This window comes from Equus przewalskii, chromosome 2 (assembly GCF_037783145.1).
Source record: "Equus przewalskii isolate Varuska chromosome 2, EquPr2, whole genome shotgun sequence".
NCBI classification, from domain to species: Eukaryota; Metazoa; Chordata; class Mammalia; order Perissodactyla; family Equidae; genus Equus; species Equus przewalskii.
The window spans coordinates 50552492-50575435 of NC_091832.1; the positions used below are offsets into that span (position 1 = coordinate 50552492).

General features: G+C 45.3%; 1 long non-coding RNA gene across 8 annotated transcripts in view; it reads right to left on the bottom strand.

The window, feature by feature from the left end:
* Positions 1-22381, bottom strand: part of LOC139081196 (uncharacterized) — a 33431-nt gene extending 11050 nt beyond the window's left edge. For 7 of the 8 annotated variants that reach the window (XR_011536325.1, XR_011536329.1, XR_011536321.1 and 4 more), the window contains exons 1-2: positions 22227-22381; positions 17604-17715 (exon numbers count right to left, since the gene is read on the bottom strand). This is a non-coding gene — a long non-coding RNA (uncharacterized lncRNA). Of the gene's footprint in view, positions 1-17603; positions 17716-18241; positions 18431-22226 lie in introns of all 8 variants that reach the window. The other variant, XR_011536320.1, reaches the window with a different exon arrangement.
* Positions 22382-22944: the final 563 nt, after the last annotated feature.

Genomic DNA, 22944 nt, shown 5'->3' on the forward strand with positions numbered 1-22944 from the left:
CACCCCAAGCATAGGCAAACGACGTAATTCTTCCGGGCCTTCCCTTCCACATCTGTACAATGGGGATGGCACTAGTGCTTATCAGCTGCCTGGCACATGGTAAGCACAGTATAAATATTCATTCTTGCTGCTGGTAAAACAAGGTGTCTGAACTCCGAGAATTGAGCAAGTAGCAGAGGCGACAGAGTCTGAGGAGCCGGAGCATAGAGCTAGGTCATGCTGGGTGGATGTAAGCGCCTTCCCTTCCTCGGCTCCTCTTGAGGCCACTGGGGAAACGCACCAGGTCAGCAAGTGTTGACCCCACACATTCTATCAAACCTCAAATCCCGTGTTAACCTAGGCCAATTAATAGGACCATCAAGTTCTGGGGTTTTCAGAAGAGTTCCACTTCCAAGCATCTTCTTACATTATGGACATAAATTATGTAAAAGTATTCAAAACTACAACATTCATGAGTCCAGATTACTCCCTTCAGCCTGTCTTCCCAACCACAAGAAGCACATCAAACTGTTGTCAGACACCCCAGTTAGGTCTGACATTAAACTGTAGTTACTGAAATAAATGGCCTGGTATGTAAGTATTTATTTATTTAATTACATCAGACTTTGTTCCAAAATGATTGAAAGGTAGCTTCCAAAAATACACAAAGAACAAGATATATATTATTGGCCATTATAAAAGTAATTGGAATTTCCAAAAATAAAATTAAAAATACATAGAAAAACTTAAGACCAATAACGAGAGGGAAAAATTAAAAATAAAATAAAACTATCAAAGACAGAACAATCAAAAAGGTCCCATGACAAGATGGTTTCAGTAGTGAATTCTATCAATCTCTTAAGGACCAAATAATTTCCACATTACAAAAACTGATCCAAAGCGTAGGCAAAGACTAAAAGCTAACTGAGTCACTTTATGAAATTGGCTTATGCCTGATACCAAAAATGTAAAAGATGGACCAAAATAAGAAACTATAATTTCACTTATGAATATGGATACTAACTCCCTAAGGAGAATGAATACCGCAGATGGCGTGCAATGGTACATTAAAAGAAGGGTCAGCTGTTACCAAAATGACTCACCCATGAAGGCCAGGACAGGGTATTAATAGGAAGTCTGTTAATATAAAATACCACATCAGTAGGTTCAATTAGAAAAGCTTAAAATAATCCTAGAGGCTGCCCAAAAGCTATGCAATAATATTTTTGGTGAAACGTATTTAGAAAAATAGAAATGAAAGGGAATTTCCTTCATACAGCAAAGACTATCAGGCTCAAACTGACTGCCTGCATCCCACCTGCTCAAAGTGGGTGTATCGGTCATCTGCTGCCACAGTGATGCTGCGTAGCAGCCGTCCCCAAACCCAGTGGCTTAAAGTAACCAGGATTTATTTAGCTTCTAATTCTGAAGTCCAGCTAAGTGGTTCTTCCCATGTTGGCCGGGTTCACTTTCGTAAAGAGAGTTGACTGGTTTCAGAGTGATCAACTAGGACGACTGGTGTAGCTCAGCTCCGCTCCACGGTCTCATCTTCCAGAAGGGTACCCCAGGCGCATCTTTTCTATGGATACGGAAGATGCAACAGTGGCCAACCAAACTTTCAAAGCCTGAGTGTGCTTTATATTTGCTAACATCCCGTTGGCCAAGTCACATGGCCAAGTTCAGAGCCAGGGTAGAGAAGCACCCCAGAGTTACATGGCAGAGGGCATAGTCACAGGGGGAATGAAGAATCAGGGCCATTTGTCAGTCCACAGCATTAGGCTTCCCAGAATAACAGCTCTGGTGGATGATAAGAGACTTTATGTTAAAAATTTTATTTTTACATAAAAAAATTCCATGATCAAATAATTTTGAGGTGTGCTGGGTATAGCAATAACAATGTTAAGCAGGTTTCTGTATAATAGGACTTCTCAAGCTTTCATGAATGTGTCATGAGAATTTCCAAGAGAAGTTCACAGCCTTTCCGAAAGCAATCTGAACACAGAACCCCTCTGTTTTCCACAGACCATCTGGAGGATCAAATGCTTACAGGACACATTTGGGGAAAAGAAAATATAAATTTTTTTGGCATTCACAAAGCAAAACAAAAACAAAGTGAAAACACCATAACACACCCAGAAATAATCCTAATGATAAATGTGTAGGATTTATATAAAGAAAACAACAAAACTTCACTAAGAGATATAAAATAAAGATTTAATTAAATGGAGACACACCATCTTCCCAGAAGAAAAAAATCAATATTGTAAAGAAGGCAATTCTTTCTAAAGTGATTTATAGATTTAACATAACCCCAACAAAAATCTCAATGAGATAATAATACTCAAGTGCTGGCAAGAACACAGTGGGAACAGACATTTTCATACACTGCTGGTAGGAGTTTAAATGGGGGCAATTTTTTTAAAAAGCAATTTAGAGCCTTAAAATTGCTCATACGTGTTGACCTAGATCTGGAAATATACACCAACGAAATGATCAAATGTGAACAAAGATGTATCTGCATGGATTTTCATTACAGTGCTGCTTAAAAGAAATAAAAAAATGGCAATAACATAAAAGTTCAACAATAGGGGAATCATTAAATAGATTTTCAGGCTTTTATATTAGTTAAAATTACACAAGATTAAAACTCATGATTTCAAAATCTAATCAGATATGAAAGTGCTTACAAGGTGACTTGTTGGGGGGAAAAGCAGGATACTAAAATGTATGGCAATATGATCCCAGCTATATTATCCATGTTCACAAAGAATGAAAACCATGAAGAAATAAAACACAATGCTGATATTTCTGTACTTAATTTATTTTAATTTTCTAATTTTTGTATAATAAGCATGTAGTATATTTATGCTTTTTACAAATTATTCCAGTATGTTTTAAGGATGAGAAAAATTTTAAACACCATCTTCAAAATAATAAATGAGATCAGCCAGATAATGTTGCAAAAGGAAAATCATTGAGGGGGGAGAGGGGTGCACAAGAGGCAGGATTTATCCTGCTAAATAAAAAATAAATTATAAAATACTATGGCAATCGTTCAAGAGTTGACATACCAATAAGCAAAAGTCCCCCAAACAGACTACAAACATACCAAAACTTGACAAATGATAAAAGTATCATAACCCAACAGGAAGCACTGTTCTTAAATAAATGGTTTTATGAAAATTTACCATTTGGGAGAGAAAATACCCTACACAGATAAAATACATTTTAAAAGGCTTAAAGAATTAAAATGGGGCTATTAAAATATAGAGTAACAATATAGGTGGCCAATGAACTTTGCTGTTGTTAGTGCCATGGAATGGATTCCAGCTCCTCAGACACTGTGGACAGCAGAGCGGAACCCTGCCCGGGCTTTCGCGCCATCCTCCCATCTTCTGGCACTCTATCAGACAATGCTCCACTGCTATCTGCAGAGTTTTCACAGCCAATTTCTTTCAGAAGTAGGTTTCCAGGTCCTTCTTCCTAGTCTGGAAGCTCCACTGAAACCTGTCCCAGTGGGTGACTCTCCAGATATCAGAAACGTCAGAGGCAGAGCTTTCAGCATCACAGCAACATGCAGCCACCACAGAAAGACACTGACAGACGGGTGGTGTGGCTCCCGGACAGGGAATGAACCTGAGCGAGGTGGTGAGAGCATGGATCCCAACCTCTAGACCACCAAACAAACGTAGAAAGGATAAAACTCTTGTTTTTGGTGAAGAAGATTGGCCCTGAGCTAACATCTGTGCCAATCCTCCTCTATTTTGAATGTGAGATGCCACCACAGTGTGGCTTGATCAGCCGTGTGTAGGTCCACACCTGGGGATCCGAACTGGGGAACCCCGGGCCACTGAAGTGGAGCACATGAACTTAACCACTCCACCAGCAGGCTGGCGGAAAGGATAAAACTTTTAAAGCATAACCTATGGAATAAATCATCAAAGAAAAGAATGATCGATTTGACTATTTAATAATTAAAATATTCTGAACTTCAAGACGATCAAGCAGAAAATTAGAAAGCATCAAAACCTGGGGAAAATATTTGCAAGAAGTAGAATCAACAAAGATCTAAGGTCCTTCACATACGAAGGACCCCCGCAGATCCCTCCAGGTGGGAACCGCGTCGTGCACAGCTGTCTCTGAAGGAGGCAGACGTGGGTGACTCCAGGCTTCCCTGCTGTGCTGTCTCTCAAACCTCAGTTTCCTCACCTGTCAAACTGAGCACAGCCACCCACGAAAGCCATCGTGAGGATCCCAGGAGGGAAAGGATATAAACTCGCATATATCTAGTGCTCTCATTAGTGAGTGCTTAACAAATGTCAACTAGAAGCATCTCATTTATTACCAAACATCCGTCTGGTATCTTCTGTGAGCTGGACGCTGTGCTAGGCATGAGGGACAAAGGAGTTCACACACGTGAACAGACACATACACAGGCAAGGACCATGGAATGTGACCTGTTACAATGGGGTGGGGACAGGGTGACACACAGCAAGGAAGTCTGTTCATCCCATTCTCCAGGAGGCATAGAAGGCTCCTAGAGGTGGTGTTTTTAAGCATAGTTCTAAAGGACGAAATGTTAGGCAGGCAAAGGGAATGGAAGGGCAATTGAGAGAGAGGGAACAGCATGTGTGAATGTTGGGAGCTGGAACAGTACAGAAATGATTCTTAAACCATGGAGTGATCACCACTGCAGGAGAGTGAAGCTTAAGGTGGAAACTGGAGAAAGAAGGAGCTAGAGGGGTTAGCAGGGGCTCCAGGTGCTGGGTTAGGGCATCCGGACTTTCACACCGAGGGTGACAAGAAGCCCTGAAAGGGTTTTAAGTAGGGTGTAAGGTGCACAGACTTATACTTTGAGATGCTCTCTCTAGTTGTAGTGTGCAGAATGTGCTGGAAAGAGCCAAGATCAGAGGCCGAGAGTCCAGTTAGGAGCTAACTCATTGCCGGAAGAGAGGATGGATGCTGAGCCAGGACACAGGCAATGAGGATGGAGCGATGTAGGCAGATCTCAGGGACATTCGTGAAATAGAATAAACAGAGGTGACTGATTGAATGTAGGGAATGAGTGGCAGGGGTTAGTTAAGGATGACAGGCAGAAATCTCAAAGCTTTCATAATATAACGATGAGAATAAACAAAAATGGCAAAGGTCAGGAAGAGACAATTCAGAAAGAAAACACAAATGGGAGCATGAAAATAGACACATGAGAAATATTCAATATTAGGTATAATTAAAGAAATGCAAAATAAAAAGGAATATAATTTATCACCTATCAAATTGTATGTATTAAATTTATATTCAGAAATATAAGTTATTTTTAAGGCTCTCTTTTAGCGTGTATGTTATCCAGACACAGTAGGAAAGGAGAGGTCATTTATGGTTCTACGTTTCTTCTACCTGAAGGGTCCACCTGACAAGTCTTGATGGAACCCGACTAAGCACAGGCACCATGGTGAGTGCCCAGGATGCAAAGCCAGCTACAAACCTCTCCAGCCCCTCAGGGCAGTGCAGAACACGTGCTAAACGTCATTGGCTCCAGGTAGTGTCACTGGGCTGTTGTTAGCACAAAGTGCAACGAGAGGACAAAGGTGGGAGTGAATGGAACTTTCTGGATGGGAAGAGGTGTCAGAAGAGAAGATGCTGAAGCCAAGGTTCTTCAAGTTCTGGAGTAGATACGAAGAAGAAGGATGTTAACCCCCATTCTACTACAGAAACTCAGGGACAGATACAAAAACAAGAGTTTCGGCTAAAATCTCTAATCTATCGACTTCTCCAATTGGGCAAATCAAGATTCTGCTGACTGATGGGGCCTTCTTTAGGGAAGGCACACAAGGGTGCACTGCCATCCAGTGGCAAGACAGGAAGTACAGCCCCGTTGTTTTCCATATTCTCCTAAGCCACTGCTGAGAAGATCTGAGGGCCTTTCATGGGAAGGAAATGACTCCAGGTAAATCAAAGATGGTGGCTAGGAGAGAGACGGCAGACGTTTTGTTTAACCTCCTAAGGAAAGATGCCACCTTTATTACATATGCATTTTTTCTAAGAAGTGCTAATGTTTGTAACTAAATGCTTCTCACTTCTCTCCTCTCCCATCCCCATGATTGATGGACACAAAGCCTGGTTTAGGTGCCAGAAAAGCTAAGTAGACTGGATAGGTCCATGGCACGTTCATCCATCTGAGTGGTAGAGTTCAAAATTTACGTCTTTGTATTTTAAACAACCTCATTCTTAATGTATTATTATATGTCATCCATCATTATGAATTTCCAACTCTAGCTATTAGTTATTATACCAAATCTTGGAATAAGATCATGGAACCAGAGAGACCCAGGACATATTTATTCAATAAATATTTTTTTCATAGCAGGCGTTATTCTAAATCCTAGAGATATGAGCATGAAAAGACCTCTTCTCCTCCTACAATTCAAGAACAAGAAAAACACAACCAGATTTAAAAACAGGCAAAGGGCTTAAATAAACATTTCTCCAAATAAGATATGCAAATGGCCAACAAGCACATGAACAGATGCTCAACATCACTAATCATTAGGGAAATGCAAATCAAATCACAGTGAGATACCACCTCACACCCATTAGGATGGCAAATATCAAAAAAGAAAATAGCAAGTGCTGGAGAGGATGTGGAGAAATTGGAGCCCTGTGCACTCTTGAGGAGAATGTGAAATGATGCAGCCACTATGGAAAACAGTATGATGGTTCCTCAAAAAACTGAAAATAGAATTACCACGTGACCCAACACTTCTGAGTATTTTCCCAAAATAACTCAGCAGTGTCCTGGAGAGAGATTTGCACTCCTGTGTTCCTAGCAGATTATTCAAAGCAGCCGAAAGGTGGAGGCAATTCAAGTGTCCGTCAGTAGATGAACAGACAATCAAAACGTGGGCCATCCACAGGATGGAATATTATACAGCCTTCAAAAGGGAAGAAATTCTGACACATGCCACAACATGGATGAAACTTGAAGTCATTATGATAAGTGAAATAAGCAAGTCACAAAAAGACAAATGCTATTTGATTCCACTGATATGACGTACCTACAGCAGTCAAATTCATAGAGACAGGAGGTAAAATGGTAGCTGCTACAGGCTGGGGGAGGAAGTAATGAGGAGGAATTCTTTAACGGGGACAGAGCTTCAGTTTTACAGAATGGGAAGAGTTCTAGAGATTCGTTGTACAGCAATGTGAATATATTAATACTACTGAACTATATACTTAAAAATGATTAAGATGGTAAATTTTACGTTATGTGGATTTTACCGCAATCTTTTTTGAAAAAGATCTATTCTCTATTTTCAGATCTGTTCTCTATCTTCAGACAGCTTACAGTTTTACACTAGTAAGATGATTTAACACTCCTCAGTCTAAGGCCTCACACTGCTATTCAGTTTAGATAATTCATTCCCATATAAATGGAATGTCTTCGGTGTAGATGCCGCTTTCCTGCTTTTTCTATAAATATGCTGGTCTGGACCTTCTTTAATTTACAGGTCAGAAACCAGAGACTTCATGAAGGGGATTAGTACAGTGTTGGAAAGCTACTGCAGAGCCCAGGAGGGCCCCTCTGCTTCACCTCAGACACTGTTCTCTTTTGCCTGGAAGGGACCTTTGATCACACTGTCGCCAGCATCTCACAAGGGCATCAGTTTAGACAAACACACTGGCAGTTGGTACCCTGCAAAACACAGTGGTCAAAATGGGTGCCTCCATCTCATCAGGACCCTCCTCCTGACTCTGAGGTTCAGCAAAGGCAGGGGGTCCTGCAGAAGATTGTCTCATTCCCCAGCTGCTTTGAACCCCTCCTTTCAAATGGCGGGGAGGCCCTGTGGCCTGTGAGCCCCTGGCCCAGCTGCTATGTGGGGGGAGAGGGGAGCAGGTTTAGGAAAAGACAGTCTTCTTTCCATCAGCCTTCACGTCTACCTTGAGCAAGTTGCTCAGAATGACTCGAAGCTGCTGAATCTTGGAGTTACAGAGAGAAGAGTCTTCCTCCTGCTCTGCACAGCAACATCCAGGCGCCGTCCACCCTTAGAGCATGGAACACCAGCGACACAGGCAGGAAAGGGGAGGGGGAGGGGGAGAGACGGAGGGAGAGAGGCAGCATCGGCTTTGGAAGTGACCTGGCAATCTAAAAGTCCCTGCCTCATTTCTACCACCCCCTCTCTGGGAGCTTCGTAAATGGCTGGGACCACAAGCCAGGGAAAAGCCCCGGGCTGCCCAGGCCGCAGCCTCTCTGGCCAGGCTGCCTCCAGATGTTCCAGCCAGACGTGCACAGGCCCCCCGACAGAGCCCTCGCTGCCTGGTGTCCCTTCTCCCTGTTTTGCACCCTGACGTTTGGAATTCAGCCAGAGTCAGGCTTATTCGTATTTTGTAGGTCACTTAGATTCTGGTATTTTTAGATTCAATAACAAAAATAGCTCATCCTTCCCCCACAAAAGCTCCTGGCCTTGTTGTCCCCGTCCTCGGTGAGGATGGCACTGTCATGTGGTGCAGAGGCGAGAGAACAGACTCCGCATCAGGTCAGAGTCCTGGGTCCACTAGACGATGCGTTAGCTATGCAGCCTTATGCAAGCTATTCAGCCTCTTGAAGACATAGTGTGTGTGCTGCAAAATGAGCAATTGGGTGGGGCCAGCCCCGTGGCCAAGTGGTTAAAGTTCCACGTGCTCCAATTCAGCAGCACAGGTTCATGGGTTCGGATCCCCAGCGCAGACCTGCTCCACTCATCAGCCATGCTATGGAGGCACCCCACATACAAAGTAGAGGAAGATTGGCACAGATGTTAGCTTAGGGCTAATCTTCCTCAAGTAGGAAAAAAAAGAGGAATATCAGCAACGGATATTAGCTCAAGGTGAATCTTCCTCACCAAAAAACCCCCCAAAAACCAAGCAATTGGTAATATCTATTTCAAAGGGTTGTAGGAATCAAATAAAACAACCTACAAATAAACTATGCATTACCACACAGTTGCTATATAGGTCAGAGGTGGAAATGTGTGTCCTTGTGCCCAATCCAGCCCACTTGATGCCTTGCCTTTAAACCATTAATGTCTCTAAATAGGCGTGTGCTCTCTGGGTGCCCACAGACCCTCCTTCTCTATATCCTCTGACACCCAGTCTATTTCAACCACATTTGCTCCCAGCTTTGTCTGGAAAGCTTGGATTTGAGAGCCCTGACGTGGAAATTTAAAGGTAAGCAGCATGCAGAACAGGCATCTGGCTGGTCTGCCACCTGGTAGATCCAGAAATAGGACTTTGCTAGGACATCAAGAGAGAGGCTCTCCGTCAGCGCAGCCTCAGACTCTCCCGGCTGAGACCAGAGGTGTAGAAGCTCAGAGCTGCTCCTGAAGACCGAGCACTCTCCTGCCACTACCTCTATAATGACGATATGCTAGTACAAAGCATCGCTATCATCAGAAGCTTCCTTGATCTATGTAGTACTGGCCCCAAAATAGACACAGCCACAGCACGTGCTAGAAAGCCTAGGGACAGAACTGAGCACAGGCGGGAACTGAGGATCCAGGAAAGGCGGCATTTCCCACCCGGGAGGGAGGAGATGATGGATTTCTCTCACAAATGAAGTTGGGGTAATTTGTTAACTGTTTGTAAAAACACAGCTGCTTCACATTGAACTCTTCACACTATAAACCAACAGAAACGCCAAACAAATAAAAGCACTAAAGTTTTTTATTAAAAATACATAGAGAACTAGAAGAAAATCTGAGTGAATATTTGTCTGCCTTCGTGTAGGAAAGGCACGTCTAAGCACAAAAGTAAAGGAAGAAACTGTAAAGAAAAAAAATCACAAGCCTGACTACACAAACATTCGAGTATTTCTAAAGTTCTAAAGATACTGCCGACAAAATTAAGGGGAAATAGCAAACTAAAAAGAAAAAAAGAAAGCAGCCCAGGGCTGGGGGTTCAGTAATGAGCAAACACATGGGACTTCCCACCCGAAGGGCAATCAGGACGCCCTCGAACGCACCCTCTTAAACAGCGGTTAAGGCCCCTGGAGACCCGGAGTCAGACGGCTGTCGCGGCAGGTCTCTCCAGAAGCGCTCTTCGCTCTTCGCGCCCAGAGCCACAAGCCAGCGGAGGAGCCCTGGGGGGCGGCGGAGCCGTGGGGGGCGGGGGAGGCGGTGGGGACGGGGGAGGCGCTGCCCGGCCGGAGGACGGACAGCAGCAGGCAGGATATTTGTGTTTTCATTGCGGTCACGGAGTTAGTCTCTGAGCCGGTCTTATGAACCAGGGTCACAAGCTTCCGCGCTCCGACGGGCTAAGGAGCAGAGAGCAGAGGGAGTTCACGGAAGAGGCAGAACCAGGGCGCCCAGGGAGACAGGGGTGACCAGGGCCCAGGAAAGAAGAAGTGACTGCCAGTGGGCCCCAGGGCTGTTAGGGGGTAACAGAAATGTTCCAAAATTGGATTGCTGTGATGGTTGCATAACTTTGCAAAATTAGGGAGAAATCATTGAATTGTACGTTTAAAATTTGTGCATTCTACCTCAATAGCACTAATGAAAAAATAGAATTCAGGGGCTGGCCCCATGGCCAAGTGGTTAAGTTCGCGTGCTCTGCTGCAGGCGGCCCAGTGTTTCCTTGGTTCGAATCCTGGGCGCGGACATGGCACTGCTCATCAAACCACGCTGAGGCAGTGTCCCACATGCCACAGCTAGAAGGACCCAGAGTGAAGAATATACAACTATATACCAGAGGAGGGGAGGCTTTGGGGAGAAAAAGGAAAAAAAAAATAGTAAAATCTTTAAAAAAAATAACAGAATTCAACCTCTCTAGTAAACAAAGAAATAGAAATTAAACATAGTGTCATTTTTTGCCTTTCAAATTTGCAAACAATTTAAGGAATAATAACATTCAATGTTGGTGAAATGTTGGGAAATGGGCATTTATATAAAATTCTGATAAATATAAGTATCAAAGACTTATTACTTTGTCACATACCTTGGAATTTAATATAAGGAAATAATCTTGCATGTGTAAAAATCTTTATATGTGAAAATTCTTTATCACATAATTATTTATAAAGTTATGAAATAGAAAAAGTTAAAAGTTGAGCCGCAGACATCTGTTTAAATATGCAATAATACAGTGCTATCTACTTAAGAGAATGCATAGTTACATGAAGTGGTCATAAATTAAGTGAAAAGTTATAAAACAGCATAGTACGATCCCACTTGGGGAAATAATAAATGCTCATATTGAAGGCCAGGTGTCTGTATCAGTCATCGGTTACCAGGAAGTGCTGTGTAACAAACCACCCGAGGCATAAACAGCAAGCACTCAGTTTTGATGCGTTGCTGGGGTGTCTCTCCATCAGGATGCAAGAAATGGGACTGCCAGGGAGGCTCAGATCACATTTGTCTCAAGCTCCCATGCTATCGAGGCGTTTCTTCTCACGGCCAAAGCACAGGGGGTGAGCACCACTGCACAAGCCTGTGCTGCATCATTTCTGCCCACATCCCACTGGCCACCATCGAGGGGCACAGAGGTACACTGTCTGTAAGGGAGACACTGCGAGTGTCAGGGGTGGGAGGCATTGGGAGGGGCAGTGCGTGGCACACAATATCAGAGCCTACACGTTACTACCACGCAGTGCTGGCGATGGGATTCCGTTCGTTTTTTCTTGCACGTATCATCTTGTTCAGCTTTCTCTGGGTTTAGTTCCTGCTCATGCTGCATGTGTCTGTGGGTCAACAGCCATTCTGTTTCACATGTCTTGCGTGTTCAATAAAGAAACTGCTCCCGTCTGAGACAGATTGTGGAGAAAAGAACAGTAGCCGAAATCAGAATGGTTCTTAAAGCTTCTGCTGGGACATTGCATGTCACTTTCAGTCACATTTCATTGGTCAAGAAAGCTCCTATAGCCAAGCCTGGAGTCGTCACTGGGGGAGGGGTCGTTAGGCTGCCACTGGGAGGGGCCTGTGACGCTCATGGCGAGGGAAGGAGCTGGAAGGGCAGTGAAGACTGCAAACAACGAGCAGTGCAGTCTACCACGTGTTGTAGCATTTCCAGCTTTCCTGTGATGGCCTCGTAACACCTTTATTTATATTTATTTAATCATTTATGTATCTATTTATTTTTGCTTGAAACTTCATATGAGCAGAAAATTTACTTTTTTTTTTCTTGAGGAAGATTAGCCCTGAGCTAACTACCACCAGCCCTCCTCTTTTCCTGAGGAAGACTGGTCCTGAGCTAACATCTGTACCCATCTTCCTCTGCTTTATATGTGGGACGCCTACCACAGCATGGCGTGCCAAGCGGTGCCATGTCCGCACTTGGGATCCAAACTGGTGAACCCCAGGCCGCCGAAGTGGAACGTGGGCACTTAACTGCTGTGCCACTGGGCCGGCCCCCAAATTTACTTTTATTCCTTTTTGTTTTCTTACTTTTTCTTACCTTTTCTTTCTCAGACATGCATTCACCCATCATTCCATCCATGCCTTAGAAGGCAAACAGCAGCCTCTCCCCCTTTCCTCCATTCCTCTGTTGATCAGTCACCAGAACCAAACACTTTCAGTACTTATAGCTGATTTGTTCAATATTTCTCTCCATTCCTCTAAATTACATGCATGTCTAGCCAGTTCTTGAATTTTACCAATGTTGGGCTTGTCTCCCGACTTCTTATGAAAGTTGAGGTGTGAGCTTGGTCTTATCCCCTCAAGCCCACCACATGGACATTCTCTCATCCCGTCCCCACATTCCCCAATGCAGACAGGCTGTAATTGGGGTTGCCGTATTCACCGAGCGTCCGTTATTGTCACCACCGTGCAGACACGACTCATGGCTGCGCCTGGGGCACACTGTGGTTACTCTTCCTTCTCAGCACAGTTTTCTGTTTTGTCTTTTTTAATTTTACTGTCTCATTTGTTCATTTTTTGTGTGTTTATCACATTTCAGCCACAAACTCTCCACCTGTTGTCTGAATCTCCTTTCACTATATTTGGACCCATTACTCTATTAGCTTCTTTTTCTTGGAGAAGTCTCTCTCAGAGCCTTCTCAGCTGCTCTGGTCTGCGTCACTTGCCCTCGATATGTCCTGGGCCCCTGCTTTCCCCTCATCCTAGGCTTCCCTTTGCTGATCTCCTGTATACAGACGTGTTTCTTATAACTCACGTCCCCCTCTTGCTCAGTGTGCCATCTCGTCTTGGTGGAGCATGGCTTCCAGTAGCTTCCCAAGAAGAGGTGCCTTGGAGGTAAATATTGTGAGACATTTTATCAGGGATGAAGACAGTGCCTCTACCCACTCTAGGTCCTTCTGGCTGGGCTGTGAATTAAACTGACGTGAGACAGAATAACAGGAGGAAAATCAAACATGTTTAATAACAGGTACAGGTGGAAGAAACCCAGGAAAACTGAGCAACTCAGCCATCTGGCCCAAGCTGCCACCATAAATATCATCTTCAGCTAAAGGCAAAGAAGGATGTTGGGGTAGTGGTTTGGGATTTCAGAGGGGAGGGGATGGAAATGCAAATATTCGATAAACAAGTTTTGCTAGGCCAAAAATGGGTTTATTGGTGCCTGTCTGTCACACAATTTTGCATTAAACTTGGCTGTCTTAGGGTCTTGGCCCCTTCCTGGGACAGGCCTTCCATGTTAAATTCTTTCAGGCAGTTTAGGGGAAGGTCAAATGTTCTTCCTGAGTCTTCTGAGCCTTTGTTGTCTTCAACCCGAAATAATCCTCATACCAGAGTGGCGCATCTTGGGGCAGCCTGCCCTGAGCCCCATCAATTTTGTATCTGAAAATGTCTTTATTCTATCCATATACATGATTGAGCATTTGAATGGATATAGCATTTCAGGCTGCAAATCATTTTGCATCAAAATTGAGTAGTCCTAACTTCCAGTGTTGCTGTGGAGAAGTCAAAGTCATTCTGGTTGCTTGTCCTTCGTATGTGGTCTACCCCTTCTTTCCTCCCTGGAAACTTGTAGGATCTTCTTTCAGTCCCAGTGTTCTGAGATTTCTCAAAGGTGTGCCAAGGTGGGGCTGTTAGCCCTCGTTGTTTGAGCGTTCACTGGCTCTTTCAATCTGGAAACTCACGTCTTTCAAATCGGGGAAATTTCTTTAAATGATGGATTTGATGATTTCATCCTTTCTGTTCCTCTGTTTGCTCTTTCTGGAATTGTTATTCAGATATTAGTCTTCCAGGTAGGTCTTCTAATTTGCTAAATCATTTTCCTCCTGTTTTTCACTTTTTTACTTTGGCCTCTACTTTCTCTGAGAATTCCTTAACTTTATCTCCCAACTCTTCTGTTAAGTTTTTATTTTCTGCCATCATAGTTTTAATTTCTAAGTGATCTTATTCTCTGAAGGTTCCTTTGTAAAATATCATGTTCTTGTTTCAGGATTGCAATATATTCTCTTATTTCTCTAAAGATATTACTGATGGTTTTAATTTTATTTTTGTGCTCTTTGTGTAGTCTCTTTTCCATCAAGTTGCCTTTTTCTATTTCTTTATTCTGGTGTCTATTTTTCCTGTGGAGGTTTTCCTCAGGTCTCTCATTCTCCTTAGCTGTCTGGTCGTCTTTAAGACAGGGAGTCTAGAAGCACTCAGTGCACGATGGGCCTCGGTGACGTCCTGTCACACTGGCTACACTGGTGGGCCTGCTTCAATGGGAGACTCCCACCTCAGTGACTTTGTTCCATTCTTCTTGGACTGGATTCTTCCTGGGCCGATTGGATCCCTGGAGAAGCCCTTTCTAGCCTCTTGCTTGAAAACTAAATTTATAGCTGCCAGGGTACTGGGGACAATGGGAAGCAGACGAGAGTAGGGGTCTCACCGGGTCCCCCTGTTTTCAGTGGAACCCACGTAATGAGCCGTGCTTGGAATTCCCACATCAGAGCTCTTCTGCTGTGCCCTTCTAGGAAATAACCTCTGGTCTCCGCCAGGATGGGGAGTCATGGAGCTGGACAGTGTGGGAGAGAGGATTTGGGGATCGAACTTCTTCTAAAGAGACTTAAAATGAGCCCTCCTGCTATTAGGCCCTCTCTTCGCGCCTTGTTTCAGCCATTCCTGCTGCTGCCAATTATTATAATGTTTGAGGGTTTGTAAACATAAATTGGGCTGCTTCTCCATTTTCTTCACTGCCTCTGTAGAATTCCGTCTCCTTGGCCCTGCTAATTTACTGCTCATCCACATACTTTCCACCTCCAAAGATTTTTTGCTGTTATCTCCTCACCCCATTTCATTTTCGTTCCAGATTCATGCCTTTTTGAGAAATCCCTTTACTATGAGTTCAGCAGAGTTTCAGAAGGAAGAAAAAGTAGATGCATGTGTTTAATTTTCTGTTGCTATCCTATAGTTCTTGCTTTAATATTAAAATAAAATTGCTTATAAGGAAGTTTGCTTAGTGATCCCAAAACCAGAACAAGAAGAGGTGAGAGACTTGAATGTTTAATGGACTCAGGTGAAGATAGCCTAATGCATCTATCTACTCCCTGGGAACAGGTGGTCCAGCCAACAAGACATTAATATTCAAGTTCTTGGACAGTACTTAGATGGTGTTGGGGCCAAGGACAGGCCACCCCAAAATAATCTAAGCTTCTGTTTTAAGAGAAAGAAGAGCAAAACACTCGTGAAGCATGCAGGAGGAAAGAAATAGTAAAGATGAGATCAGAAAACAATGACATTCAGAACAAAAACAAGAGAGAAAAACGAATGAAATAAAAGAAAATCTCACGACAAACCTCCAGCAAGACTGAAGAAAAAGATGACGTCTATTGCTAACATCAGACTCCGCAGACGTTAGGATAGTGTGGCATCTATTGCTAACATAAGACTCCGCAGTCGTTAGGATAGTAAGGAGTCACCATGCACAACTCTACACACATCAAGTTGACAACTTGAATGAAATGGGCTAATTTCTCAAAAATCACAAACTACCAAAATTCACCCAACATGGGGCAGATAATCTGGATAGTCTTATAATTATTGAAGAAATTAAATCCACAGGTAAAAAAAAACTCCTGAAACAGAAAATCGCAAGCCTAGATGGCTTCACAGGCAAATTCTACCAAACATTTAAGGATTCTACACAATCGCTTCCAGAAAATGAAAGAGGAGGGGACACTTTTAAACTCATTTTATGAGGTCACCATTATCCTGATACCAAAATCAGACAAAGAAAGTCCAAAAAGGAAAATTATAGATCCATATCCCTGACGGATATAGACATAAAAATAACCACCAAAATAGGGCTGGCCCCATGGCCCAGCGGTTCAGTGTGCTCTGTTTCGGTGGCCCAGGTTTGGTTCCTGGGTGCAGATCTGCCCCACTCTGTTAGCAGCCATGCTGTGGCAGTGTCCCATATACTACAAAATAGACAAAGATAGGCACAGATGTTAGCTGAGGGCAAATCTTCCTCTGGAAAAAAAAAATCGCCAAAATATTAACAACTAAAACCCATCAATATATAAAAGGAATAATACACTATGACTGGTGGGGTCTATCCCAGGAATGAAAGGCTGATTTGATATTTGGAAAAAAACAATCAAATCCACCATATGAACCATCTACTGAAGAAAAACCATATGATCATACCAATTGATGCAGCAAAAGCATTTAAAAAATTTAACATGCATTGGTGATAAAAATTCCAAACCAACCAAGAATAGAAGGAACTTTCTTAACCTGATAAAATATGTTTATAAAAACTCTACAACTAACATAATATTTAACGGTAAAAGATCAAATGTTTCTCCAAAGATCAGGAACAAGGCGATCATGCCCACTCACCACTTCCATTCCATACTGACTAGAAGCCCCAGCAAAATAACACAGCAAGAACAGTAAATTTAAGGCATAAAAATTGGAAATAAAGAAATAAAACTGTCCCTATCTGTAGATGGCGTGATTTTCTGTGTAGAAAATCCCAAGGAATCTACAATAATAATACTGAAAATAATAAATCTCTTAGAACTAATATTAGAGTTTAGCAAAGTTACGGAGCATGAAGTCAACACATAAAAATTTATTGCATTTCTATATACTAAAATATACAATTTGAAACCACAACAATGCCACTTAGAGTAGTTCCAAAAGACTGAAATACTTTGGTATAAATCTAATATAACATATGCAGAATCTGTCTGCTGAAGACCACAGGAGGCTGATGAAAGAAATCAAAGATGACCTAAATAAATGGAGAGACGTCTTCTGTTCACGGACTGGAAGACTCAGTATAGGCAGGGTGCCAGTTCTCCGCAAACTATAGGTTTAATGTAATTCTATTAAAGTCTCCACAAGGATTTTTCTATATATCTTGTAGAATAGACAAGCTTATTCTAAAATGTGTAAGTAACTCGAATAGCTAAAAGAATTTTGAAAGAGAAGAGAAAAGCTAGAGGAATCCAGTTACACGATTTTATGCCATACTACACAGCCACAGTAATCAAGACAATGTGGCCCTGATGAAGAGATGGCTCACACAAATGGTTTCATTTTTTATATGTGTGCAAAAGTTATTCAGTGGAGAAAGGTAGTCTTTTCAACAAATGCTGTTGGGACAATTAGACATCCTTCTGCAAAATAATAATAAACCTTACCATAAACATCGCACCATATACAAAAATTAACTTAAAATCTATTATAGGGGCCCACCTGGTGGTGCAGTGGTTAGGTTCACGAGTTCTGCTTCTGTGGCCCCAGGTTCGCAGGTTCGGATCCTGGGGGTGCAGCCAGTGCCACTCATCAAGCCACACTGTGGAGTCATCTGGCGTAAAAAGAGGAAGGCAATAGATGTTAGCTCAGGGCCAACGTTCCTCACACACACACACACAATACATATATATATATATTCTCATAAATCTAAATGTCAAAAAATAAAATTATAAAGCTTTTAGAAAACAACAAAGGAGAAAATCTCTGTGACTGAGAGTGGCCAAAGCGTTCTTCGGCAGGACCGCTGGGTGCGCTCTGGAAAGGGGAATTAGAAACTGACCCACGTCAAAAATCAAAGCTCTTTTTAAGACACTGTTAAAAGAACAGGAAGACAAGCTACAGACTGGGAGGCAATATCTGCAAATCACATGCCCAACGAAGTACTCGATCCAAAATATAGAGGGAACTCTCAAAACGCAGGAGTAAAAAACCAAAAGCCCAGATTTAAACATGGTGAAAAGACTTAACTGATACTCAACAAAACAGATGTCACATAAGCACATGAAAAATTGTTCAACATCATTAGCCATTAGGAAAATGTAAATTAAAGGCACGATGAGATACCGCTATATACTTACTAGAATGTCTAAAATAAAAAATACTGATAGTGCCAAGTGCTAGTGAGAATCCAGACTTAGCGAGAACTCAGACGTTGCTGGTGGGAATGCAAAACGGCAGAGCCTCTCTAGAAAGTTGGTTGGTGATTTCTTATAAAGTTAAACGTCTATCTCCACATGATCCAGCAATCCCACTCCTGGGCATTTCCTCTGGAGAAACAAAAATTTAGGTTCACACAAAACTTTATACACGAGTGTTTATAGAAGCTCTATTCATAATTATCAACCGAACGCCTTCAGTGGATGAATGGATACGTAAATCACGGCACATCTACGCAATGCGGTAGCACTCAACGATAAAAACAGAGCAAGCTGTCGATACGTGAGACACCTTGGATGAACTCAAAGGCGTCATGCTGAGGGAAAGAAAGCAGTCTCAAAAGGTTACATACTGTCTCATTCCATTCATATGACACGAGGGAAAGACAAAGCAACAGTGATGGAGATCAAATCAGGGCTGGGCAGGTGTGGCCAGCAAAGGAAAGCCCAAGGACGTTTTGGGAGGTGATGGAAGTGTCCTGTATCCTGATTGTGGTGATGGCCACATGAATACAAGCAGGTGCTAAAATTCATGAAACTGTACACCCCGAACACACTCAACGTTACTGTTTGATAATTTTAAAAATAAAATTAAAACTAAACTAAACAACAACAACCAACACATGGTGACTGGGGAGGAGGGCCTTAGCAAATTCTCCCAGCCAGGCAGGACGTAGCTAAGACAGCTCCGACTTTTCTGAATCCCAGTCGATGCAGAATTGCTCTGTCTGAGTGGTCTTTAGACTCTCCATCGACCTTGTACACACATCTAGTTTACACGTCCACCAAACAAATCTGGCCTCCCTTCTCAACACACAATTCAACAGAAGTCCTCTTCGTGACTGTCAGCCTGTGTGCCCTGCAGGCTCCAGGAAGCAGGCTCTAAGACAAGGCGGGGAGAGAGGGGAGCGGGAGCCTGCATCCCTCCCCACCCCATGCAGGCTCTCAGGAGGAAACAAGGAGACAAGGAGACGGTGGGCGGCTTTTAGGTCTCCATCAGAGCAGGAGGAGAGCAACCCACAGCCCAATCAGACTCGTCCGTGAGCATGTCTGCGGCTATTTTTGCCTGGTGAATAGATGGCAGGGAGTGGGCCAGGCTGGGCCTGTGGCCATGTGTATTTGTGTGTATGCATGAGCGTGTGCGTATGAGAGAGGGGAGAGCAAGAAGCTTTACAAGAGAAACTGAGTGGGTGGCTTCCACTGACAGGGTCTGTGTAGACAAATACGAAACATCAAGCAAGCAATTACTGCAATCAAACCCAACGGGTGTCCACCTGCGTCAGCAGAGCTGTCCTTGCTCCCCCACGCCTGCTGCACAGGAGCTAGTGGGCACCAGGCCTGGGGCAGGGGCCTCTTTAGGCTCCTGGGGGTGGTGGAGAGCCCCTCCTGACACAGGGAGAACACAGCACCCAGAAACGCTACATAAGCCGACCCCTTGTCCAATAAGCAGATCAAGCCACGTAATGAAGCTGATTGAAGCCCGTTTTTTGAGGCCAGCGCTGTCCCTCTGCCCAGCCACTGGCCCTCCCCTTCGTACCCTCCTGTTCCCTTCTCCCCTTCTCAAAGAGTCTAGCCAGTGGAGGGGCCCATGTTTCCCTGCTCCTGTATCAGTGAGAGCTCTGGGAAAAGGGGGTTCATTCAGCATAGCCTGGGGAATCGCAAATCAGGGTGCAAGAGCTCCAGTGACAAAACCACTGTGTCCCTGGGTCTCTGGCCAGTAAAGGGTGCCAAGGAAAGACACAGCAATCCAGCTTTCCCCAGAAGGCCCTGTGGTCCACCCCAGGAGTTCTGAACCTGGCTGCATCACGACTTCCTGACTATCATTTAAAAAATACAGACTCAGAGTCTCTGGGGTTGGAGCCCTGGAGCCTACATTTCAAGCACCCCAGGTGACTCTGCTGTGCCCCTAAGCTTGGTATGAGGAAGGATGTAGGCCAAGGAGACAGGAGACTGGAGCTCTAGGCCCACTCGAGTCATTGCTGTGGTCTAATCCTGTGGGCTGGTCCCCAGCTGTTCAGTGGGGAAAACGGCGCAGTTGAACACAACCCCAGGGGCCTGGGGCTGGCTTCAACCTAGTTCAGCATGGCTGGAACATCCACTAGCTCTGGCAGGAGGCACTTTCAGACAGGAGTGCAGCTCCTCTCCCAGCCGAGTCGAGGAAACACCCTCAGAGGGAGAGATACTGCTCTTGGTACCTGAGATGAGCTGGGGAGACAAAGGGGTCTGCAGTCCCGGGTCCCATCAGACAGCTCTGCGGGGGAGGAGCCTCTGAGAGGAGGATCAGCGTCTGGCAGTGTAATCTCTGAGGCGGGTATGCGACAGTGGGAGTGACCCTGGCACAGAAGTGGACTCTGGCCTGTGTAAGGCCCTCCGTCCAGAGCATGGGGCCATGGCAAGGTCGATAAACTTGAGTCAGCTCTGCGTCCCCCAGTCCACAGACTGAACCTTCACAAGGGGGCAGTTACGAGGGTCACAGGAGCCTTGGTGGGAGGGGACTCTGAGATGGCAAGTGGAAGGTGCCATTCTCCTCCTCCCCCAAACCACAGGTCTCCGGGGGTGCTGGCCCTTCCCACACTCGGAGTTGAGAGGCTGCAGCTCAACCTGGGAGCGGCGTCATTACACCTATAATGGTGCAAATTACATCATCCGTAACGTTTTTTCACACCGGGCTGGTTTCAAACAGCTGTAATTTATGGATGTTCTTGCGAGAGGAATTAGTCAATATATTTGTTTTCCTTTGCTATACAGCCACAGGAGCGCGTCAGGCGTGAGGTTTATTAAGCCTTGCCAATTTTCTGCCACTTCTCAGCACTATAGATTTTGCTCATGGAGTGGGCTGGTTCCACCGCAACCTAGAAAATTCATTGCAAATACTGAGAAGCCTTCCAGCTCTCAACACGGGCTCTGTGAGCAGAAGCAGCGTTGGGAGCAAGACTCCTGGTCCTGCAGTGGGGCTGTGGGGGAGCGAGGGGAGCACCCAGCACCAGGGAGGAGGAGGCTGTGGGCCGCAGCACGCCTCCTGGAGTCTGTGGGCTGCAGACAGGCACAGGGCCTAGGGGGCCAATAGTGCCCCTTTCACTGCGTGTGGCTTCAGCTGTGAGCACGCAAGCTCCACATGGTGAGCAGTGTGGACAGCGATGGTGGTCAGCCAGAGCAGGGGGCTCTGGCCACGCCAGGTGGGCCCCAGGTCAGGAAACGATGCCATCAACCCTGCCCCTCTCCCCCTAGCACCCTGAAAGAGGGCGTGGCTTCCAGGGTTAGCCCAGGGCACCTGCAGATCCAACGAGGCTCCCTGGGGGCGAGGCGGCCTCCACCTTCAGGAGGTGAAAGTGACCCTGTGGACTGGGAGTGGCGGTCCTCAAACGGCCGGGTGTGTGATGACCAACTTGTAAAACGCAGGTTCCTGGGCACCCTGGCGCAGCGAGCGATCGGGAGTCCCGGAGTCCAGGACTTGCGCTTTGTACGGCGGCCGCCACGCCCGGATTCAGCCTGCAGCCCACCGCCAGCGAGCTCAGCCGGCTCTCCTGTGTCCTGTGTCCCAGCAGAACGGCGCCCCTCGGGCGAGGCAAACAAAACCATGGACTGCCCGGTGGGGGCGGCGGCGGGAGGTGCGCCCACGGGCCGACCACGCCGCCACGTCTCCCGGTCCCTGACCGCAGTCGGAGCGTCACGTCTTGGTTAGGCGAGCCGACGGTCCTTAGGCAGGCTCCCTGCGGGAGGGGACAGCTTGACCAAGGCTCAGGGCCCGTCAGGGGCAGGGCTGGCAGGGCAGGCAGGTCTGTCCAGCTGCAAATCCTGTGCTCTTTCCAGCCTGGTGCCAGGCCCCTGCCAGGCTCCACCTGCCCCAACTCCCCCGAAAGAGTATTTTCAGGTGAGTGCTGCCCTCCTTTCCCTGTGCTCTCCTTACCAGGTCTGAGGACTTTCTCCGCAGGAAGTCACCTCTTCCTTGAACAACATCACGCACCGGCTGTTCTGGTCTCAGGACCCAGACTGCTTGGGGTCGAAGTTCAGCTTGCTACTTTCTAGGTGTTGGTGTCAGGTGAGTTGCTGGCCCTCTCTCAGCCTTTGTTCCTCATCTGCAAACGAAGACAACCCTTACACTGACGCTCAGAGTGGGGTGTGGTTTACCTGAGTTAATACATGTATGCCACGCTCATATTCCGCACTTTAAAAAGGTGCGCTCTCCTCTCCGACCCCCTGCGCTTCATTCAGCAATCACACGCTGACTGCGTGCAGGCTGGCCATGGAAAGGACTCAAGTAATCTAATCTGGGAGATGAATCAGGACGGAGTCCCAGGCACTTGAGTTGTTTTAGTTTTCATTCCCAAGAGGGGAAAGACACGACACGTATGCATGCATTAGCGTGCACATGCGTGCAAGCACACACACATCACTTTGGGTCAGCAAATTTGGACTACTAACATCAGGGGGTAGTAGGTGTGGCCTGAGAGGGGCTGGTCCACAGAAGAAGTGGGCACACACGGCATCTGCATCCCACTAGGAATGAGAAAGAGGTGGGTCACGGAACCGATGGGTCAGTGGAGAAGGAGCCTGGGAGCAAGGTGGGCCTGAGTGGGAAGAGGCGGGTGGCTGGGGGCAGGCACCAGGGAGGGCACTCTGCATGC